This window comes from Rhinolophus sinicus, chromosome X (assembly GCF_036562045.2).
Source record: "Rhinolophus sinicus isolate RSC01 chromosome X, ASM3656204v1, whole genome shotgun sequence".
In the NCBI taxonomy this organism is placed as follows: Eukaryota; Metazoa; Chordata; class Mammalia; order Chiroptera; family Rhinolophidae; genus Rhinolophus; species Rhinolophus sinicus.
The window spans coordinates 65212616-65233532 of NC_133768.1; positions in this window are offsets into that span (position 1 = coordinate 65212616).

A 20917-nucleotide genomic window follows, 5' to 3' on the forward strand; every position below is an offset into this window, starting at 1 on the left:
CATGTAAAAATGAATATTAGTCCGGAGAGTGCTAGGTAGAAGGTACATGCAGGCAGCTTGTAATTGTGATGTGTTCTAGTTCTACACTTTTCCACATGCTCCTCTGACCCCATTGTCCCCCTCCCCTTTGTTTGCTTGGTCCATCTTTATTTACCTTTTGAAACCAACCTTACAGTGCACCTCACCTGGATGGCTGAACCTCTCCCCTTTGCTGCTAGAGTTGGCTACCCCCTTCTCAATGATACTTCGGTTTTTATTGCAATTTGTTTTATTTTTTGCAATGTGTTTTATTTAATGCATTTATTGCAATGTGTTTTATTTAAATGTATGAGAAAGTCTAGGCTTAATGGTTAAGATCACAAGTTTTGGAGTCAGATGAAACTGAGTTTGAATTACTAATCAGTCATTACTGTCTATTTTACCTTGAAGAATTACTAAATCTCTCCAATCTTTGATTTCCTCCTTTGTAAATTGGGGATAATAATATATACATTATAAGGGATTTTTAAGAATCAAACAAGAGGAGCGGCTGGATGGCTCAGGTGGTCAGAGCATGAGCTCTTAACAACAAGGTTGCTGGTTCAATTCCTGCATGGAATGGTGGGCTGCACCTCCTGCAACTAAGATTTAAAATGGCAACTGGACTTGGAGCTGAGCTGCGCCCTCCACAACTAGACAGAAGGACAATGACTTGGAGCTGACGGGCCCTGGAGAAACACACTGTTCCCCAACATTCCCCAATAAAAAATAAAATAAAATAAAAAGAATCAAACAAGAAAATGTATACCAGAGGCAGTACAGGGTTTCAATCCATTTTGCCACTTAGTTATGTGAACTTGGACAAGCCATTCAGCCTCTTAGAATTTCATTTTCTTAATCTACAAATGAAGGCAATGGTATCTTTTGATAGAATTACTATGAGAATTAGAAATAATATATATAAAGTGCCCGGAACATAGTAGGTTCTCAATGTGGTATAAGGTTGTCAAATTGAATTTGATTAGCAGTTAGAGCTTTTAGAAAGTGAAGTGTGTTGCCATTTGAAGCCATAAGCTCCTTGCCCCTGGAGGTGTGCATGGTAGATGACAGTATATTGGAGACGTTGTGGACCAGATTCCTGCAGTGGCATAGAGAATGGATGAGGTCAGGGCTTCCCAAACTTTGATCCATGGACCAACTGTCCCATCCCCATCAAGTCTAATTTATTAGGGCTGGGATGAGAACCACCCATGTAAGCAACCACTATATTGCCTACTTCTCAAAGGTTAATGATTCTGTAAATCAGAGTTGGGTTCATAGGTCATGCACTTGGTTAATTTCATCAACTGAGCTCCCTTCTGCATCCTCTCTACCCAGGCTTCCACTATTGGCACCCACACATATTATTAAATGGTTTCTTAACTACAGTAAATCCAAGAAAAACGATTTTAATTCATCTTCATTTATTTATTTATCCATTAAGTTTAAGTGGAGTCAAGCTATTAAGATACATGCAAAAATCATAATTTCGTTTTGTGTCAGAGAATTAGTGGCATTAAGTTTTCCCCTTATTAAATACACTTACTTTTTCATATAATGTTATGTTTCCGTTATCAAAGTTTTTCTGAGACATCTTCTAAAATCTGAATTTCCAAATTAGAAGTTGCCACAGTAAACTATGGCACAGCAAGTTTAGAAGGTAAGAGCACATCTATCACATGACCTTGGGCAAGAACCTTTTTCCTGCTGCATGCCAACTTCCCCATCTGCAGAATGGGAAGAAGAAAATGTGAATAACTTATTAGTTGTAAAGCATTTTAAATATAAGTAAGTGTTATCTTCTACTTTGTGGTTTTCATTAATTTCAATATTCTAGATAGACTGTTTTGTTCTGAATGATATTTGACACCTGGATTCGTTTATTATTTTTATGTATTTGAATTGTTTTTCATTTTTAGAAGGCTTAAATAGCAAGGAAGTTTAATCCACAGTAGAAATGTACTTGTGCTTCGTACTTAATGTATAAAGGACATATCAAAGAAATATACTTAGGGAATCTTGGAAAAAAAAGAAAAATCATACAGGATGGAATTATTCTGGGAAAAGAAAATTACTGTCCAACAATATGGACTCCTCAATGAAAATATTAGCAAAAGCTGAAGTTTTGAACTCTTCTACTTGGGAAATGTTTTAGAAATGCTTACTTCCAGTTCTTACGTATTTTGGGTATCATGACTCCTTACAGCTTCTTTTCTTTTCCCTTTAACATGGATACGTGTGCAGCATTTATGATAATGAGTATCTTATCAGGTCTTAGAGAGCTTATTTTGAAGGATTTCAAAGCACAATAATGAAAAGCATCTCTTTATATTCCCTTTCATGGTCTTTGTGAAAAAAAGTATTTGAGGATTAGGAAATATTTGGGTTTTAAACAAAAAAGAGCTATTAAGTGTTTTATTGTAACCGACAAATTCTATTAGATTTTTACAACTCAACTCTTGTTTTTTCCACTTTAATTTTTAGTATTTCTTTGTCCTATAGGAAAGACACTATTGGTTATACTTTAACAAGTCTCCCTGTCTTCTCATTTTTCCCTGCATTATTTAGTCGCAGAAGGTAGATAAAATTTAACAGGTTAAGAGAGCTAATCTCTTGATAAAAGTAACTAATTCTGCATCATTTCCCATTAAACTAAGAATTGAATGGAACAGTAAATCAGAATTTTTCCACACTGTGGAAAAAGCACTTAATTTTAACTGAATGTCAAATCATTAAAGGTAACAAAGATGGAGTATATGTAGAAACACTTGTAAAAGAGTTATGATTCTATTCTAATTATACCAATTTATTTTTTTAATGAAAGTATTCTCCAGCAATTATTTTGATAAATTCTCTTAAAACTCGCCTCCTTCTTTGCTCTGCAGTTAGTATCCCACTGGTAGTAGCTAGTGTAGGCAGTTGCCAGAATTATCTTTCTATTCAGTGAATAAGAAGTTCATAATTTTGCAGGTGACCAGATAGAAGATGAGAACAGCCCAGATCCCTTGAGGAGTTAGGCTAGTTGCTTGGCTTTAAAGATGTCTGACCAATAAGAAGCTGTGAAAGGAGGCTTCATCCATAAAATTCTATGCATGTCTGACATCTTTCTAGCTCTCTCTTTGCTGCTGGGTTTTGATTGCCTAAACTTTATACTCCTGGTCTTTGAGCTAGTAGGTTAAAGTCTATTTTTTAGAGAGGCATACTTAGCTGAAGTAGTCACCATGTCAGTTAATGCTTTGTTTTCTAGGGATAAAATTATTTGTTGATGCATTTAAGTGTATCAGAAACTCATATGACTTATGGCTATAAAAGCTACTAAAAAGGTAACTAATTCTTCTGCCCCCAGAAATAAATATCACCTTCAATAAATATAACACTCTTCCGTTTAGGATCTTGCCCAGTACTCTCAGAAACCACTTGGATAGTAGGATTTATATCCATATTTTATCATCTTATCCATAAAATAATCATGGGGCATTTTTGTTACACATTTTACTGAAATCAGAATACTTTACATGTAAGCAATGCATGTTCTTGACAATTTTAATTCCAGAGAAACCTTTTCCTTCCTTGCTTCTTCAACTACTTATGAGGTAAAATTGTTAAGCAAGTTAATTAAATGGTCTGTTTTCAAAATACTGAGACTTTAGGTGTATTTTTTTGAAATGGAATTCTCCATCAAGATTTTTTGCCATTGTCCCAGTTGTGTGATAGCTATTAGAAAGTATCATCTATGTCCTCCAGGTTGCAAAACAGGTTGTACAGGATTCCCACTATGATACTATTTTAGTATTTGTCCACAGCATGCTTCTCTGCCTCTAGATTCATGGATTTTTTCCACTTTGTATCATTGCAGCATATGATTTTTCTCTCTCCTGTTAAATCTATTTTTGAACAGATTATTACCTTTAATTGCATCTTTTTCTCACTGAGTACCATCATAGCAAGCCTCAGTGACACTTATTCAACTCTAACCTCTTTGTGTGAGAATTTTAAGTTTCTTTCATTTATTACCCATATTCTCGCCATTGGTATAAGACATCTGAGACTAAAACTATGGTCCCAAATATTATTTTCTTGCAAGAATTTCTGAGATCTTTTTTCCAAGTCTCTTCTTGTTTTGTCCTATGCACTGTCATACATTAGATTTGGGCACACAATATTTTAAAGGAATTTTCTCTCTCTTTGTATAGTTTCAGTTTAAAACTTCTTAATAAGATGGGAAAACCTCCTTTTCAAACATATTCCCCTAGGTTTTCCTAAGATGAACAACCTTATCTCTTACACGGTCAAGAAAATAACATCCTGTTCACTGATACTTCTATTTTTCCCTCCATGCTCTCTATGAGCTTTCATCCTCCCTAATTATCTGTGGCATGGGGAGCTATTTCTTAAGCCCTTTCTCCCTCTCCTTCAGGGGATCACATGACATTTATACCATAACACTAGTAATTGGTGAGCTCCACAGTCAGGAATACAAACTTAAAACACACTCTAAAGGTCAAGGAAACACTGTTTTCCTCAGTATTCTTACCTTCTGGGTTCAAGTTGAACTATTATCCTTTCTTCCTTTCTTTCTTTCTCTCTCTCTCTCTCTCTCTCTCTCTCTCTCTCTCTCTCTCTCTCTCTCTCTTTATTGGGGAATATTGGGGAACAGTGTTTTTCTAGGACCCATCAGCTCCAAGTCAAGTCATTGTTTTCAATCTAGTTGTGGAGGGTGCAGCTCACTGGCCCATGTGGGAATCAAATTGGCGACCTTGGTGTTATGAGCACTGCACTCAAACCAACTGAGCCAACCAGCCACCCCCAGCTATTATCCTTTATGGTTTCCTTTGGGGATACCCTTTCTTGTGTAAACTGCTCATGTAAACTGCTGCAATAATTGTGAGATTTGTCATGACTCTTTGACAACTAGGTTCTTGGCAATGAATGCTACTTTTGGGGTGATCATTATCTAATCTTTCAACTTTATTCCAATTTTCTACCTTTAAAACTACATGGATCCTTACTGGCAAGCTGCAAGCTTCAATATTCCAATGGATCATGGAATCCTGGAGTTGAAGGTATTTGTGTAGCTCATTTAATCATCTCTTTTGTTCGCAAAAAGCATGGCAACAATTACCAAATATGGCACATTTGTTGTATCTACCTATTCATTTGATTGCAAGGGAATTTTGCCTGGGGGTATCTAAAATGATGCTAAATGAGGAGATGCTTGTATTAGAGCTGGTTTACATTATTCATTTATTTGTTCAATCAACAAATATTTATTGAGTATCTATGATGTTAGAAGGATTGCAATAGGTGTAGGAATATCATGATGAACAAGACAGACATGATCTTTGCTCTCATGGCTAGTATACTTTGAGTGACATATGCTCAAATACTCACTCATTATTTCAGATTAAGTATTAGGAGGCTCATACTAGGTAGCAGTTGAGGGTGGAATCAGGGAAATAGCATATGACAATTCCTCTACCACTTTCGTTGTCAACCTCCCAAGTACTCAACTGACTAGATGTCTGAGGGAAACTAGATGGCAACAAATAGTTTCCAAGTGCTTATGGGTCATTAACAAGGCTTCATGTGATACTGATCTTTTATAGGGTAATAAAAGGAGATGGCCCTGTTTTTAAGGAATACCACCTATGCATTTTAGTAAAAGCAACAGATAAAATACAAGTAAATATTTGTAGATGCCTCATCTCCTCACTTGGTTTTAAGTTCCTTATGAATAGTACCATATGTACTCTCACTCACATATTCCAGTATGGTTCCTTGTGCCATGTAAGCATGCAATACATAATTGGTGGGTTAATGTAAAGAATACTGAATGACAGAACAAGGGAAGAGCGTTCTTGAGGCTACTCTAAGTATAAGCAAACTGATCTGCGCATCACTGTGAAGTAATACAGACCCTTTAAGCTAATACCAAGTAGCTTTCTCTTGGGCTAGTGACAACATAGGTAAACAGCATACTTAAGGGGGAAAACATTTCTGGTGCATTATTTTTATTAGAAGAGGTGTGTGTGTGTGTGTGTGTGCATAATAAATTAAGAATCTATTTTTTGGTAAAGCTATCAGCTTTAAATTTTGCCAATCTGGGCAACAGTTTTCACACAGCTGTACCTGTTTCCTATTTGCAATGTGTAAAGGTAAAAAAGAAACCCCAAACCCATCACAACATAAAGTTTTGTTTTGAAACCTAAATGGTAGAGGTTTTTCTTACTGAAGTGTCATTTTTAAAAAAATGAATAAGACATTAAGCATGTTCATTCGACCAATGGACAGACAATTTTAGTAAGACTATGTACATTGACATTTATATTGGGAGCAATAGCAAGAAGTTCTGTCGTACCGTGTTTCCCCGAAAATAAGACCTAGCTGGACCATCAGCTCTAATGCATCTTTTGGAGCAAAAATCAATATAAGACCCCGTCTTATTTACTATAATATAAGACTGGGTCTAATATAATATAATATAATATAATATAATATAATATAATATAATATAATATAATATAATATAATATAATGTAATATAATACTGGGTATAATATAACATATAATATAATACCGGGTCTTATATTAATTTTTGCTCCAAAAGATGCATTAGAGCTGATGGTCCGGCTAGGTCTTATTTTCAGAGAAACACGGTATTCCTCCTCTTCCCACCCTCAAACTGCAGTGTGGTGTCCAAATCAGTTTGCAGAAAGAATAGGGAAATCGGTCACTAAACAGGGACTATTGGCTCTAAAGTTTGATGCAACTCGTCAGTAATTTGAGAGTATCTCAGGCTAGCTATTGACATCTCATAACTTTTGGGATTTATCAGCACACATCACCCCACACACAGCACACATGGACGCACACGGGAAATGGCTTAGGGCAGAACCCCCATGGGAGCAGTTTTAACATCAGTAGATGAGCCTGTCTTCTGTGCAGTCACAGTGTCCCGTTCACTGCATCAACCAACAGAACCAGGTTGAGGCTGATGGGTCCAACTTTATCTGCCATTGATACATAGGAGGACTTTGCAGGGCACCAACTTTGGATTCTTAAATCTACTTCACTCTGACTCAGGAAAAACCAATTCTCCAAAACATATTTGAAATCGTTACCAACTGCCAATGCATTTGCTGAGCTAGAGGTTTTCAACTCTGCAATTTTATTTCCCATGTGCTCCAGAGACATACCCAGCACCATAGCGCTCCTATATGTGGCAGAGCAGACTAGTGAACGATATAGGCAGCATATGGCTCTTCTCACCTTCCTCACAGTTGAAGAGGTTTTCAGGCAAAATCAGAAGGAAAAGCATTTCTTATGCCAAATGGTCTTCCCCTTATTCTCCTTTGAAGCAATAAGAAATTCTAGGCAGATATATAGGGGAAAAGGCCATCCAAGCTTGCACCTGCAAAAGAAGTGCAAATTGCCTGCTTTCCAATGGATTTTACTCACTGTTGAGCTGATTCTGTTTGTGACCCTGCTGGATTTTGAACTCTTATACAAAAGCAACAATAACGGCAAGCCCAGGGGACCCTACTCAATTCATTATAAAGCCAGGTATAGGAATAAGTTCTACCAGTGAGTAATACAGTTACATGTCTATACTAAGGTGTTCCAACACAGGTTTGAAGCCTTTAAGCATAAGTCACATTCACATAAATCCATCTCTGTCTATAGCACGCATATGGAGTTGTTACACTTTCATTGGACTTGGAATAAAAATCCGTTCTTGTGGAGGTTATCACAGGACACAGAGGTTATTCTGCCACCGACAGGAAAACAAGGATGCTAAAAGCACATGAGCTGTCAAATCGGTGAACTTACTGTGACCTGGAACATCAGAAATACACTGACTGCAGTGAGAGAAGAGCATTTTGAATTGTTTCTTTTCTATTACAAGCATAGAGTTTGGAAGCATGGGGCTACAGGAAACTATTTTGGAAATGAGATCAGATGATCTCTAATGTCTCTTGCAGCCTTAAAATTCTCTAGGCCAACAGAAGCTATAAACTGAAAGGTATCTAGTGCCAGGTGTGTGATGCAGCTATGCAGCGAGGCGGGTGACAATAGGGTGTGTGGGGGGTGCTACTTGAGGAAAATCAGAGAGTGTGTTCTTCACTGAAAAGCATTCATATTAAAACATAATGACACAAAACAAAACTCTCTGCTACCCATTCCCCCCAAAAAAACCTCCAGGAAAAACAGAGCCCTTGGACTACCAATTTTTTTTCTTTCAAAATCCAGATGAGATTTCAAAATTAATAGTTCACTTGCTTATCAATGGGAACTAATTTTCTCAGGAGTTATTTTTCTTAGTAAGATAAGTATATATATTAAAATTTGCAAAGTTTTTTCAAAGGTACATTTGGAAGTTTCTTGTGCTTATTTCTGTGTAATTATAGATTTTTCAGTTTTGTTGAAGTACTTGTTTTCATCTTGACTTTATTTTATTGGACTTTTCTGTAAATGTCATTATTACAGGTCAGACTGGTATTATAATTGTTCACCAAGAAACTCAGAAGAACAGTTCGGGAGTGAAACCTAAGGGAGGAGGCAAATTGAAATGTGGATTACTCGGTGTAGGATGTCGGGGATCACTAGAAGGCAGTGAGAGGTCGGTCTGTGGCAGCCACTGAGAGCTTTCACTGTCTAGAAAGGAAGAGGATACAGGTTTCAAGGAATCAGTCTACTCCACATGCCCTTTGGCCTTACCTTTCCCATTCTCCATGAGCAACTTACTTCATACAAGCAATAAGAAGAGGAAGTCTCTGCAGGGAGTTCTCTAGAGTCTCACCATGGATCTTCCATTTCTTGTAAGGCTTTTAAATTAAGGCAAGAATTTATTCTGCATGACGCCTGAACTCCTGTCTTTACTCAAAGAGATGGTCTATTAAGAACAGTTTGGGCACAGTGGGAGGAAGGTGGACTGCAGCTCCCTAGGCTCACCATTAATGAATAAATTGAATGATTCCATTTAGGGTAAGACAGGGAGTATCTGGCATCTTTTGTTAGAAGTACATTTAAATGGAAGATCTTTTAAATGACTGTATTTCAGTTCTTTGTGTGCACACTGAGTGCCAGGTGTTCCATAGAGTCTCAACTCACTCCAGAGTAATACATGACTGTGCGATTCCTGCACTGTTCTGCAGTCTCTTTCCGACTCATGTACCAAAAGGGATGTGAGGGGGAATTGGAGAAGCTGAGGACGAGCAAGGAGGATGTATTCACACTGTCCAGACAAAGGACAAAGATTCAGTGCAAAGGGCAATGACAGAGCACTTGCAATGAACTGAAACTTACTCGTTAGGCAATCGAGGGAGCTTTGCCTGCAAGTTTCTTTTAAAGACTGAAGGAACACTGTGCATTTAGACAATACTTTATGCATGCTTTATCTTGCTGTCAGATAATTTTTTTTCAACAAAGAAATTCAATCCTGAGTAGCTTCAAAGCTCCAACCTCACAGCTCAAGTCCAGGTTTTATTATTTTTGTAAGAAGCAGTTTTATGTGTCATCAGTGTTAATGAAAACATTATATTCCATTCTTAAGTTGAATTGTGGATTTGAAGTATGGAGTTCTCAGAACCATATGCTCATGTTCAAAACTGATGTCTTGTAGCTGTGACTATTCAGGGCACGAAAATGTATAGAAGTAAATGTGCATTTGAATATGCAGGTTATACTTTATCATTAAGGCTGATTATTTATAGAAGCAGAGAAGGCAGAGAGCTGTCAAAGTGGTTTTAAATAAAACAAACAAGCAACTGCAAAAACATATCATTTGCAGCAGGAATACTCGCCATAATCAGAATCCTTTATCTTTCATAGAAAGAGCTGGCCATGGCTGTCCCCGCAAGCGAATCACTTTAGAGCAGCTGGACAAAATGCTGGAGGAGAGATGCAGCTGGGCTTGTCCTCTCTGGAGAGGAAGATGGATTCCTTGGAGGTAGACTCAGATGGCTGTGAAATCTCCAGTGACTAGCAGGCTCAGTTCTTCCAGTTAATCACACAGTATTTTTCAGAAATCATATTTTCAGTAGCCTTGAATAATATTAACTTTCTAACGTGGCTGGAAAATAAAATAATCTGTTCCTAGAAAGGAATAGTAAATGCCTTTTATATCTAAATTAAACATAGAGCTAAAATGTTTTTTCAAGTAATGGTGATTGGTGCCGCAGACAGTGGTGTAGTGTTCTGGTTACAAAGAATCTAGGCTCTGCCACTTCTTAGCCGTGTGAATTTATGCTAGTGTCTTAATTTCATTGAGTCTCAGTTTCTCCATCTGTAAAATGGTGATAATAATGGCATTTTAGTTTATTTTTAGTGAAATGCTCCTTTACAAATGACCAGCCTTTCCCTGACATTTAGAGAAAATCTCCTCAATACATTTGTTACTAATGATACTATCTTGCTATTTATTATAGAATTTGTAAAGTGCTTTCAGTGAAACTGTTCAATCTGAGTCACTTTTGGTGGGTCCAGGTTTAACTGCCATCTATGTTTAGACACTGTGAACAACTGTGTTTAAATCTTCACTGTCCCTTTGAGCTTCGCACCTGACAGTCTGAAATATTCACAAAATCTTTGTTGATCCAATTCTCTAATTTCTTATTGACTAAAACTTCACTGGTTATATGTTCTTCCAAGAGCCAATTACATGACTGCCTGTTCTCCTTATTCCCAAAGATTGTCTTTTGCCAGGCTTAGTATATTTTTGGCATGATTAGGTATTCTTTGGGCTTATTTTCAACCCGTAAAGCTGGCTATAATTATTTTCATATTTGACAGAGACTGCTAGCTACCTAACTAATGTCCATTGCCTCTTTCTTAGTTAATAACGAAACTCAGTTTTATTCTGGATGGCCTGTGGGATGTGAGATATAGGATGGGATTTCCAGAAGGTCTCCTTAAGAAAATGATAGCATTTGGTATATGCATTCTTTTCCCTTCCCATTTCCTGCTTCTTGCTGGTAACATAGACATGAATGGCCAGAACCCCAGTAGCCATATTGAACAATGAGGTAATCTTGAGCCATTGCAAAAAATGAAGGATCATAAGCATAAAAATTTATCCCTTGTGACTTTGGATTTGCTATGGTCAGTTCTGAATTATCTACTTTGGAACATCTTTTGTGTTAGGAAAAACAATTTTAATCTTGTTTAAACCCCTGTTTTTTAGGTCTCTGATGCTGTTTCTAGATGATACAGTGCATTTTGCTGAGCATGTGTTCTGAGAGCATAACCTAGTAATATTCTAGTAGTTGTTATATTGGTCACACTCAGAAAACATATTCTAAATATGACTAGATCATTTTGGATGATGGAGTTTACTTTCTCAGCACAAATTCCCCACTTCTTTCCCCAGAAGCCTTTAATTCAAATGAAAAATGCTATAAACTTGCGTATCATATTTTATTGAGACAATTTCTCTGGATAAGTGTCAGTGGATTAGGGTCAAAAATGGACAGATTTTGTGTTATTATTCTACATTTTTATGACACCATCACCAAAACTTTAAAAAGTAGAAACCCAGGGATTAAAATGAATAATCTTGAACTGAAGCTTTATTCAAGTAGGATATGCCTTAAATCTCATAATTGAGATTAACAAAAGGTCTCTTGCCCTCGTAAGTGGTTGTGTTGTCTATGTTTTTTCTCTCTACCAGTGTTTTCCAAACTTTTAATGTCTCATGTCTTCTGTTTTTTAACTTTTTGTTTTGAAATAAATGCAAATTCATAGGAAGTTGCAAAGACAGTACAGAGAAGTCCCACGTACACTTCACCCAGGTTCCCCCAAAGGTAACATCTTAAGTAGCTGAAGTACAATATCAAAATTAGAAAATTGACTTTATTTAATATATGTGTGTATTAATCAGGGTTCGCCACGAAAACAGAACCTTAATAGATAATGCTTATTTATTGTGAGGAATTGGCCCACGTGACTATGGAGGCTGAGAAGTCCTGTAATCTGCCATTTGCAAGCCGGAGACTCAGGAAAACCAGTGAGGTAATTGAGTCCCAGTCCAAAGGCCTGAGAATCAGGAGAGCTGATGGTGTAAATCCCACTCTGAGGGCTGGAGAAGATGAGATGAGATGCCCCAGTTAAATCAGGAAGGTAGGAAAAAAAGAGGCAAATTACATCTTCCTCCGCCTTTCATTCTATTCAGGCTCTCAGTGGATTGAATGATGCCCAGCCACATTGGAGAGGGCAATCTACTATACCGAGTTGACTGATTCAAATGCTGATCTCATTCAAAACATCTGCACAGCCACACCCAGAAATAATGTTTAATCTGGGCACCCTGTGGTCAGTCAAGTTGACACATTCACCATTACAATGTGTATAGTTCTGCGTTAGTTTATGATGTGCAGATTTGTATAACTACCACCAAAATCAAAATACAAAACTTTTCCGTCACCACAAAGATCTCCCTCATGCTATTCTGTTATGAGTGGCACTCATCCTTCCTCCATATTACCTCTCAGTCTTAGAAAGCAGTAATCTCTATAAGTTTGTCATTTCAAGAATGTTAGATAAATGGAATAATAAATATGTGACTTTTTGAGATTGGCTTTTTTCACTCAGCATAATCCCTTTAGATTCATCTAGGCTGTTGTGTGTATCAATAGTTTTTTTCTTTTTACGACAGAGTAGTACTCCGTAGTATGGATGCGCCACCATTCATTGAACCAGTCACACATTGAAGCATTGCTTCTAGTTTTTGGCTATTAAAAATAAAGATGCTATGAACAATGGTATGCAGGTTTTTGTGCAGAAATAAGTTTTCATTTCTCTGGGATAAATGCCCAGGAGTACACTGGCTGGATAGTACAGTAATTGTATGTTTAGTTGTGTTTTTTGTTTTAATCATCAATATTATTTTATTTTAAAATGTATTTATTTATTTATTTTTAGTTACAATTGACATTCAATATTATTTTATATTAGTTTCAGGCGTACAGCATAGTGGTTAGACATTTATATAATTTATGCAGTGATCCCCCCAATTAGTCTAGTACCCACCAGGCACTATACATAGTTGTTCCAACATTATTGACTATATTCCCTCTGCTGTACTTTACATCCCCATGACTATTTTGTAACTACCAGTTTGCATTTCTTAAACCCTTCACCCTTTCACCTGGCTCCACAACCCTCCTCCCCTCTGGCAACCATCAGTTTGTTTTCGGTATCTATGAGTCTGTTTCTCTTTTGTTTGTTTATTTTGTCCTTTAGATTCCACATATAAGTGAGATCATATGGTATTTGTCTTTCTCTGCCAAACTGTTTTCTAGAATGGATGTAACCACTTCACAGTCCCATTTCTGATCAACTGTGGTTTCTTTCCCTGAGTCCTAAGTTTCCTACTCAGTCTGTTTTCTTCTTTCCACCTTTCGGAGTCTTCTTATGTTTACTTTACATACAATGTTCTAAGTTTACTAGTTGTACTTAGCAGAAAGAATAGGGAAAAATACATCTACTCTTTTTCCTGGAAGCCAAAGTCTTCCCTGTTTTCTTTTGATGAGCACAAAAAACTCATAATTGAGTTAATCTATTTTGAAATTTTTATACAACTTTGAAAGAGAGTATGAGATTTTGGTGTTCATCAAAGGTACACAGGAAAGACTTGTGCTTCTGGGAAGAGAGGCAGGCAGGGCAATGGGTAAAAACAGTTGAAGAGGAGTGAGAAGTACAAACTTCCAGTTATAAAAAAAATAAATAAGTCATGGGGATATAATGTACAGCATAGGGAAGCTAGTCAATATTATTGTAATAACTTTGTATGGTGACAGATGATTACTAGAATTATTGTGGCGATCACATCATAAGGAATATAAATGTCGAATCACTATGCTGTTCACCTGAAATTAACATGATATTGTATGTCAACTACACTTTAATAAAAATCAAGACAAAAGCAAACAAAAAATAGATTAACTCATGATTAAAAAAACAACATTGAGACAGATTTCTGTTTTGTTTTCAAAGTAACATACCATCCTTACTTTTTTTTTCTTTAAACTTTCATTTATTTAAGTGTGTTTTTTCAGGATCCATCAGCTTCAAGTCAAGTAGTTGTTTCAATCTAGTTGTGGAGGGTGCAGCTCACAGTGACCCATAGTGGGGATCGACCTAGCAACCTTGTTAAGTGCACCGTGCTCTAACCAATTGAGCTAACGGCCACCCTCACACCATCCTTCTTACTTCACTACTTTCTCATCTGATATTTACATATGTTCCCTCGCTTCATTGAAATTCATTGTCCCCATACATTTTCAGAGTTCTGACAGTTTGGGTTTCTAATCCCCCTGTTTTTATTTCTAGCCGTATCTCTACCTCTTTTTTGGGCTTTTCTTTGGATACTTGTGACCTATTATGAACCAAAGTACCAAAATCAATGTCAGATTTTTGGCCTGGTGTTTTAGAACAAAGTTGTTCGATTTCAGATAACTTTGGATGAGCATCAGATAAGCATTCATACTCTTAATCAATGCTTAGTTGAACCAGCCTTCCACAAGCTTTTGAGGACTGCTCATGACGAGATTTGTTTTTATCAGTGTTTGGCTCATGACAAGAGATTAAAACTAAGCTGCTCACCTTTTTGCTTTGTGAAAAATTGGACCAGTTTGGAAGCATCAGGCTTGGAATTGGTGTATGGGTCTGTCACATATAGTTTGGGAGTATTTTAGCACATAATACCACTAGCCAAATGTAATTATAAAGGGCTATTAGATGAAGTTCAATTTCAGAATGGATTTACATAAAGGGAAAAAGATTGCTTTTTTCCTCTTCTTTTGAAGAGGAATAAATTTGTATTGTCCCTAAAATTTGTTTTTCCTATGGAGGGTTTGAAATTATTATGTTAATATTTAACTGCTGTGGCAATATGAAACCTTTTATAAGTGTTGTTTTCATCAAGAAAGGCGTAATTATACACACACACACATCATTTATGTATATATTTTTGGTTCCTTTTGTGGTTAGTTGGTTTTAAATTGTAACGGAAAAACAATACTACATTGGAAACAATCAAATGAAAGAGAATAAAAGCTCAAAAATTACCAAATGGTTATTTTATTAGATTTTGTTTGATCATTAAATGTATTTTGCAGACCAAAGTAGTTATTTCAAGTTTGCTGTGTTTTTATGTATTTATTTTTATTGTAATTTTTTTTTTTTTTTTTGTAAATTCCTTGGCATCACCTTTTTTGTTGTTGTTTAGAGGGGATGGGTATCCAGACTGCCATGTACAAGTCAAGACGGACCTTTCTCTTTGTGCTGCCACTTTCCAACAATTAAATTTTGGTTTCTTTAGGTTGTGAGTTGGTTTTGTTTTGCTTTGCTTTGCTTTGTTTTTATCTCGGAAGTCTAGATTTTTATTTTGACCATTTGTTAGTGTTTTCCCTAAAATAATGATAATAATTAACAACAACCAAAAACCTAAAAAAGTGTCTTTGTTTGTTTTATTTTCCTTTTTTTTCCCTTTTATATCAACTGTGGTCGATCAGTAGATAGAACTTCAGTTAGTTTTACGGAATGCAACATTTAGCACTTCCCCACCTGCTTTTTTAAAGGAAAAGATAAAATTCAATGAATGACTTGAAGTCAAGAATGTGGCTATAGGTTCGTTCACCCATACTCAGGTTGCAAAGTATTCCTCACCCCTTTTAGCCTGAATGCATACAGTGATGTGTGGCAAAGATACGCAAACCCAAGCTCCATTACCATCATCAGTAGAATAGGTCAAGCTGCTTTTTATGACAAAGCATAACTGCTGATTCCAATCTCTACTCTCTGGAAAACTTTGTCATTCCACTCCGCACGAGCTGAAATACCGAAAAGCAAATTGTAGCATTCATGCGGAAGAAATCACTTCCATTTCTTCCCCTTCTCATTGCCCCTCTGCTTTCCCCTCTTCTTTTCCCCTTTCTCCTTCTCCTCCTCTTCTGCAGCCTTCTCCCCTTTCCTCAAATAAGTAAATCCATTATTTCTCTCTTTTCTAAGATGGCTCCTCTAATGGTTTTTTCTGAAGTCAGTGTTTACAAAGCTAACCAACAGTGTTGCTGCTAATAGTTGCTGGTAGAAGTTTCAATGTGGCATATTTTCAGCATCTGTGCACACTCTTTATTTCCAAGTTTTTTGAAAGATTGCAAATTTTCAGTGATTATTTTTAAGTATCATTTCAATGGTCACGCATTGACTTTGGTTCTTTCGTTTCCTCAGTTATTTTGCTGTCTGTGAAGCAAAAGTTTAGTTTTGCTAGTTTTGAATCGCTATCGCTTCGTTAGCACTTGAAGAATCATCAACCTAGTTGCTATTAATTTCAGTACATTTTTTTCAAATGCTGTTTATAAGTTCCCTATCAGTTTAGCAGCACCAGTTTTTATGCTCTCTATATGACCCTCAAATCTAGCAGTGTGGTCAAAGAAAGACTAAATTCTACTCTTGGTTGCATCAGCAGTGCATCTGGGTATGCATTGTCCTTCGATCTTTGGATAATTACAGTATCGGCTTCCAAGCAACCTTCCCTGAGCTCATTCAGATAATCCACAGTGTTGCAATCTGACTTGTTCAACAGGAATTGGCAGGTTTGCTGAGACATACTCAATACTACCTCTGGGTATTTGCTAAACTCTCCACCAATAACAAGGGTACTATCACCAAACACAGCATCTGTGGCTTTACAGACCTATGGACATTCTCATTCCTTATGCTCTCCATCAACAACAGGTAAGATACTGGATTTCAAGGTGTGACGTAAGTCTCCCACTTATCTCAGTCACCAATAAAAGTCCTTAATAATGAGGCCATTACCTCATCTTGATACTGCACATTTCAGAGAACATTTTGAAGAGTTCTAGAAAACTCTTAAGAGTGGGTTTTCCCTAAAATAATGTAACATCCTCAACAGGGACACCATCATCTCATCTCAATGCTGCACTTTTCAGAGAACATTTGAAGAATTATGTGGAACAAAGACTGAAGGTAACTTAACTGGATCTTATCAGAAGTGCTTTTATATGTGACTTCATCTGAAGTGGTATACTGTTTGCTGTTAGACCAGAACTTCCATAGTCAATATTTTAACTGAAGGGTAATAGTACTTGGTATGATTTTTCACAGTTTTCATTAAAGCAGCACTTCTCAGGTTTTTCTGGTGGCCACCAGGCCTGTCTGTAGTCTCCAGGAGTTGCTGATTTATGAGAATAAGCAATAAGTAGCTGTTTCTTACTGATTGTCACTTATGAAGTTTCATAAGCAGCTTCAGCTAAACTAGAAAAAGCCCAGCACACATTTGATGCCATTCTGGGTTCAGAAGTCAGGCCTTCCATCGGACAGAGAAGCCAAGTAGACATCATTGGTGACAGCTTCAGTGAGCAAATGCAAAATCTGCCTTCTGTCTATATACTTGTATATCAAACAACTTACACCAGGGTCTTTGATTAATTATATTAAGATAGGCATTGCCTGTATAACTAGGAGTTTGAGCTTATTTAGTTTCTGTTCTTCCAAGATACAGGCAAAAACCATTGCAGGGGTATCCTGGTATCACTAATCAGGGTTCCTGATAGGTTCTTGCAGAGAGGGAAGGACAAGTGGGACAGTGTCATCTTTACATCAGGTGGCCAGGAGCATCATCATCTTCATCATCCTTGCTATTGTCTGTGTGAGAATTCAACCCTTAGTTGTAGTGATCTGTAGTGATAGATCTTGTACGTGTGCTCTGGGGCCTTCTTTGTTCTGCTGCCTCTTTAGCATCAATGGTCAAACATATTATTTAAATAATTTAAAAAATTTTTTCAATTACATTTCACATACAATATTATCTTAGTGACAGGTGTACAAATAGTGATTAGACATTTATATAATTTACAAAGTGATCACCATGATAAATCTACTACCCATCTGACATCATACATAGTTATTATAATATTATTGACTGTATTCCTTATGTTATACTTTACATCCGCATGACTATTTTGTGACTACCAGTTTGTACTTCTTAATCCCTTCCCCTTTTTCACCCACCCCCAACCCCCCTCACATCTGGCAACCATCAAAATGTTCTCTGTATGTATGTTTATTTCTGTTTTATTTCTTTGTTTATTTTGTTCTTTAGATTCCACATGTAAGTAAACTCATATGGCATTTGACTTTCTCTATCTGATTTACTCCACTCAGCAAAACACTCCCTATGTTCATCCATGTTGTTGCAGATGGCAAGATTTCATCTTTTTTATGGCTCAGTAATATTCCATTGTACATATGTAACCCCTCTTCTTTATCCATTCATCCAGTGATGTGCAACCAGGTTGCCTCTATATCTTGGCTATTGTAAATAATGCTGCAATGAACATATGGATGCATATGAAGTAGTAGTCCATTTGAAGGAGTGCTTTGAGATTTTTTTCAGATACCCAGAAGTGGGATTACTGGGCCCTTTTTTGTCTCTTAGATTTTGTTTTAAAGTCTGTTTTGTCTGGTATAAGTATCACTACCCCAGCTGTTTTATTCATTTCCATTTTCATGAAGTACCTTTTCATCCCTTTACTTTCAGTTTGTGTGTGTTTTTCAATTAGAAGTGAGTCTCTTGCAAGCAACATATGTAAGAGTATTGTTTTCTTATCCATTTAGTCACCTTATGTCTGATTGGAGCATTTAATCCACTCACATTTAAACTAACTGGTGATAGATATGTAGTTGTTGCTATTTTATTCTTTTTTTTTAATTTTTATTTTTTCTTCTTCTTGAACATGTCCTTTTAACATTTCTTGTAATACTGACTTGTTGGTGGTGAACTCCTTTGTCTTTTTCTTGTCTGGTATGCTCTTTATCACTTTTAAAATTTAAATGATAGCCTTGCTGGGTAGAGCAGTCTTGGTTGTGGATCCTTTCTTTTCATCACTTTGAACATTTCATGCCAACTTTTTCTTGCCTGCAAAGTTTCTGTTGAGAAATCAGCTCACAGTCTTTTGGGAGCTCCCTTGTAAGTAAGTACTTGCCTTTCTGTTGCTGCTTTTAGGATTCTCTTTTTGTCTTTAACCTTTACCATTTTTAATTTCATGTCTTGGAGTGGGTTTCTTTGGATTCATTTTCTTTGGAATTCTGTGTGCTTTCTGGACGCATATGACTATTTCCTTCACCAGGTTAGGAAAGTTTTCATGATTTCTCCAAACAGTTTCTTAATCCCTTGCTTTCTCCTCCTTTTGGTACCTCTATGATGTAAATGTTTTTATACTTGATGTTATCCCAGTGGTCTCTCTAACTATCCTCATTTGTTTGGATTCTTTTTTCTTTTTTCTGTTCCAATTGGGTATTTTCTGCTACCTTGTCTTCCAAATTACTGATTCATTCCGCAGCTTCATCTAGTGTACTTGTGATTCCTTCTAGTGCGTTCTTCATTTTAGTTATTGCATTCTTCACTTCTGAATGGTTTTTATGGTTTCTATGTCCTTTTTTTTTTTTTTTTTTCATGCTGGCTATCCATTTGTTGAAGTTCTTACTAAGTTCCTTGAGCATCCATTGTTTTGATTTCTGTATGTATCTGGCAGGTTGCTTGACTCCATTTTGTTTAGTTGTTTTCTCCTGTTTTTTTATTTGGAATATATTTCTTTGTTTGCTCACTTTGACTGCCTCTCTGTTTTTGTTTCTCTGTATTAGGTAGATCTGCTATGTCTCCTAGTCATGTCCGGGTGACTTTATGTAGTAGGTGTCCTGTGATACCCAGTGACACAGTCTTCCTGGTCACCTTAGCTGGTGCTCCAGGACTGTCCCTTGTGTGGGTTGTATGTGCTTACTTATTACAGTTGAGCCTTGATTGATGTTGGCATGTCAGTTTGTGGGATTGACACTCAGGCTTATTGATTGTGGAGTTTGGCCACATCCACAGTTTATGGACTGCTGTGAGGGGGGCTTGCCCTGCATACTGGGAGCCCTAGTGGGCTCTGGTGCCTGTTGAGATTGCCTTTTAGGTGTGCTGCTTGAGGGGCTAATGTGGTGGTGCTCTTCTGTGATCTGAAGTAGATGTCCTAGTATGTTGGTTCTCATGCCTCTTGTGAGGCACTCCTCTGCAGGTCCAGTTCAGCCACTGCCTGTGACTAGTCAGAGAGTACTTGGTAGGAGCTATAAAGTGATTTGTGATTAGTCACTGCCTGTGTTTTACTGGGAGGCACATGGGAGAGACATCGCTGTGAATCGAGGATGGCTACCACCAGTACTGGGCCATGGTAGCTCTGCAAATAGCCCAGGTCACCCTGAGGCCTGCTGCCTCCTGCTGGGTCCTGAAAGGCTCAACTGCTGATAAAGCCTCATGTGGTATGTGAAATAGATGAGGCGGGGTCTTAGGGAGTCACCAGTTTGGGACAAATGGTGATCACGAGGTTAATTTAGATTCTGGTTTGGTGCCAGTACTGAGCCTAGAGCTACTGAGCCTAGAGCAAGTCTCAGAGCACACCAAGGCCAGCTGCCATCCAACAGGGGCCTGCAGTCCCCCAAGACTTGTCCAAGAAAGAGTAGAACGTGGACAGGGCTGTTTGCTGCATGGGAAAGTGCTTCTGGCATTGCATGAGTTGTGGGGGTGTGGTGGGGTACCAGGGAGTCACCAGTGTGGAGCTAGTGGAGTTCACTAGGCCAATGCAAATTCAGATTTGGTCATGTGGAGGAGGGCTCAACACAGGAAAGATGGCACCTGCCTGCCAGCTGCACTGGAGAAGAGCCCCACACAGGGAAAATATTGGCTGTCCCTCCAGTCCTCACTGTGAAGCCACACTAGGCAGTCTCTCCCTGTATGTCTCTGACACCTTCTGAGTCACTGTCCCTCCATTGGAGCCCAGGGTGAGTGCCTGGGAGCGAGAGAGTCAGTCTATGCTTGGGCCCTTTAAAATAATATCTTGGT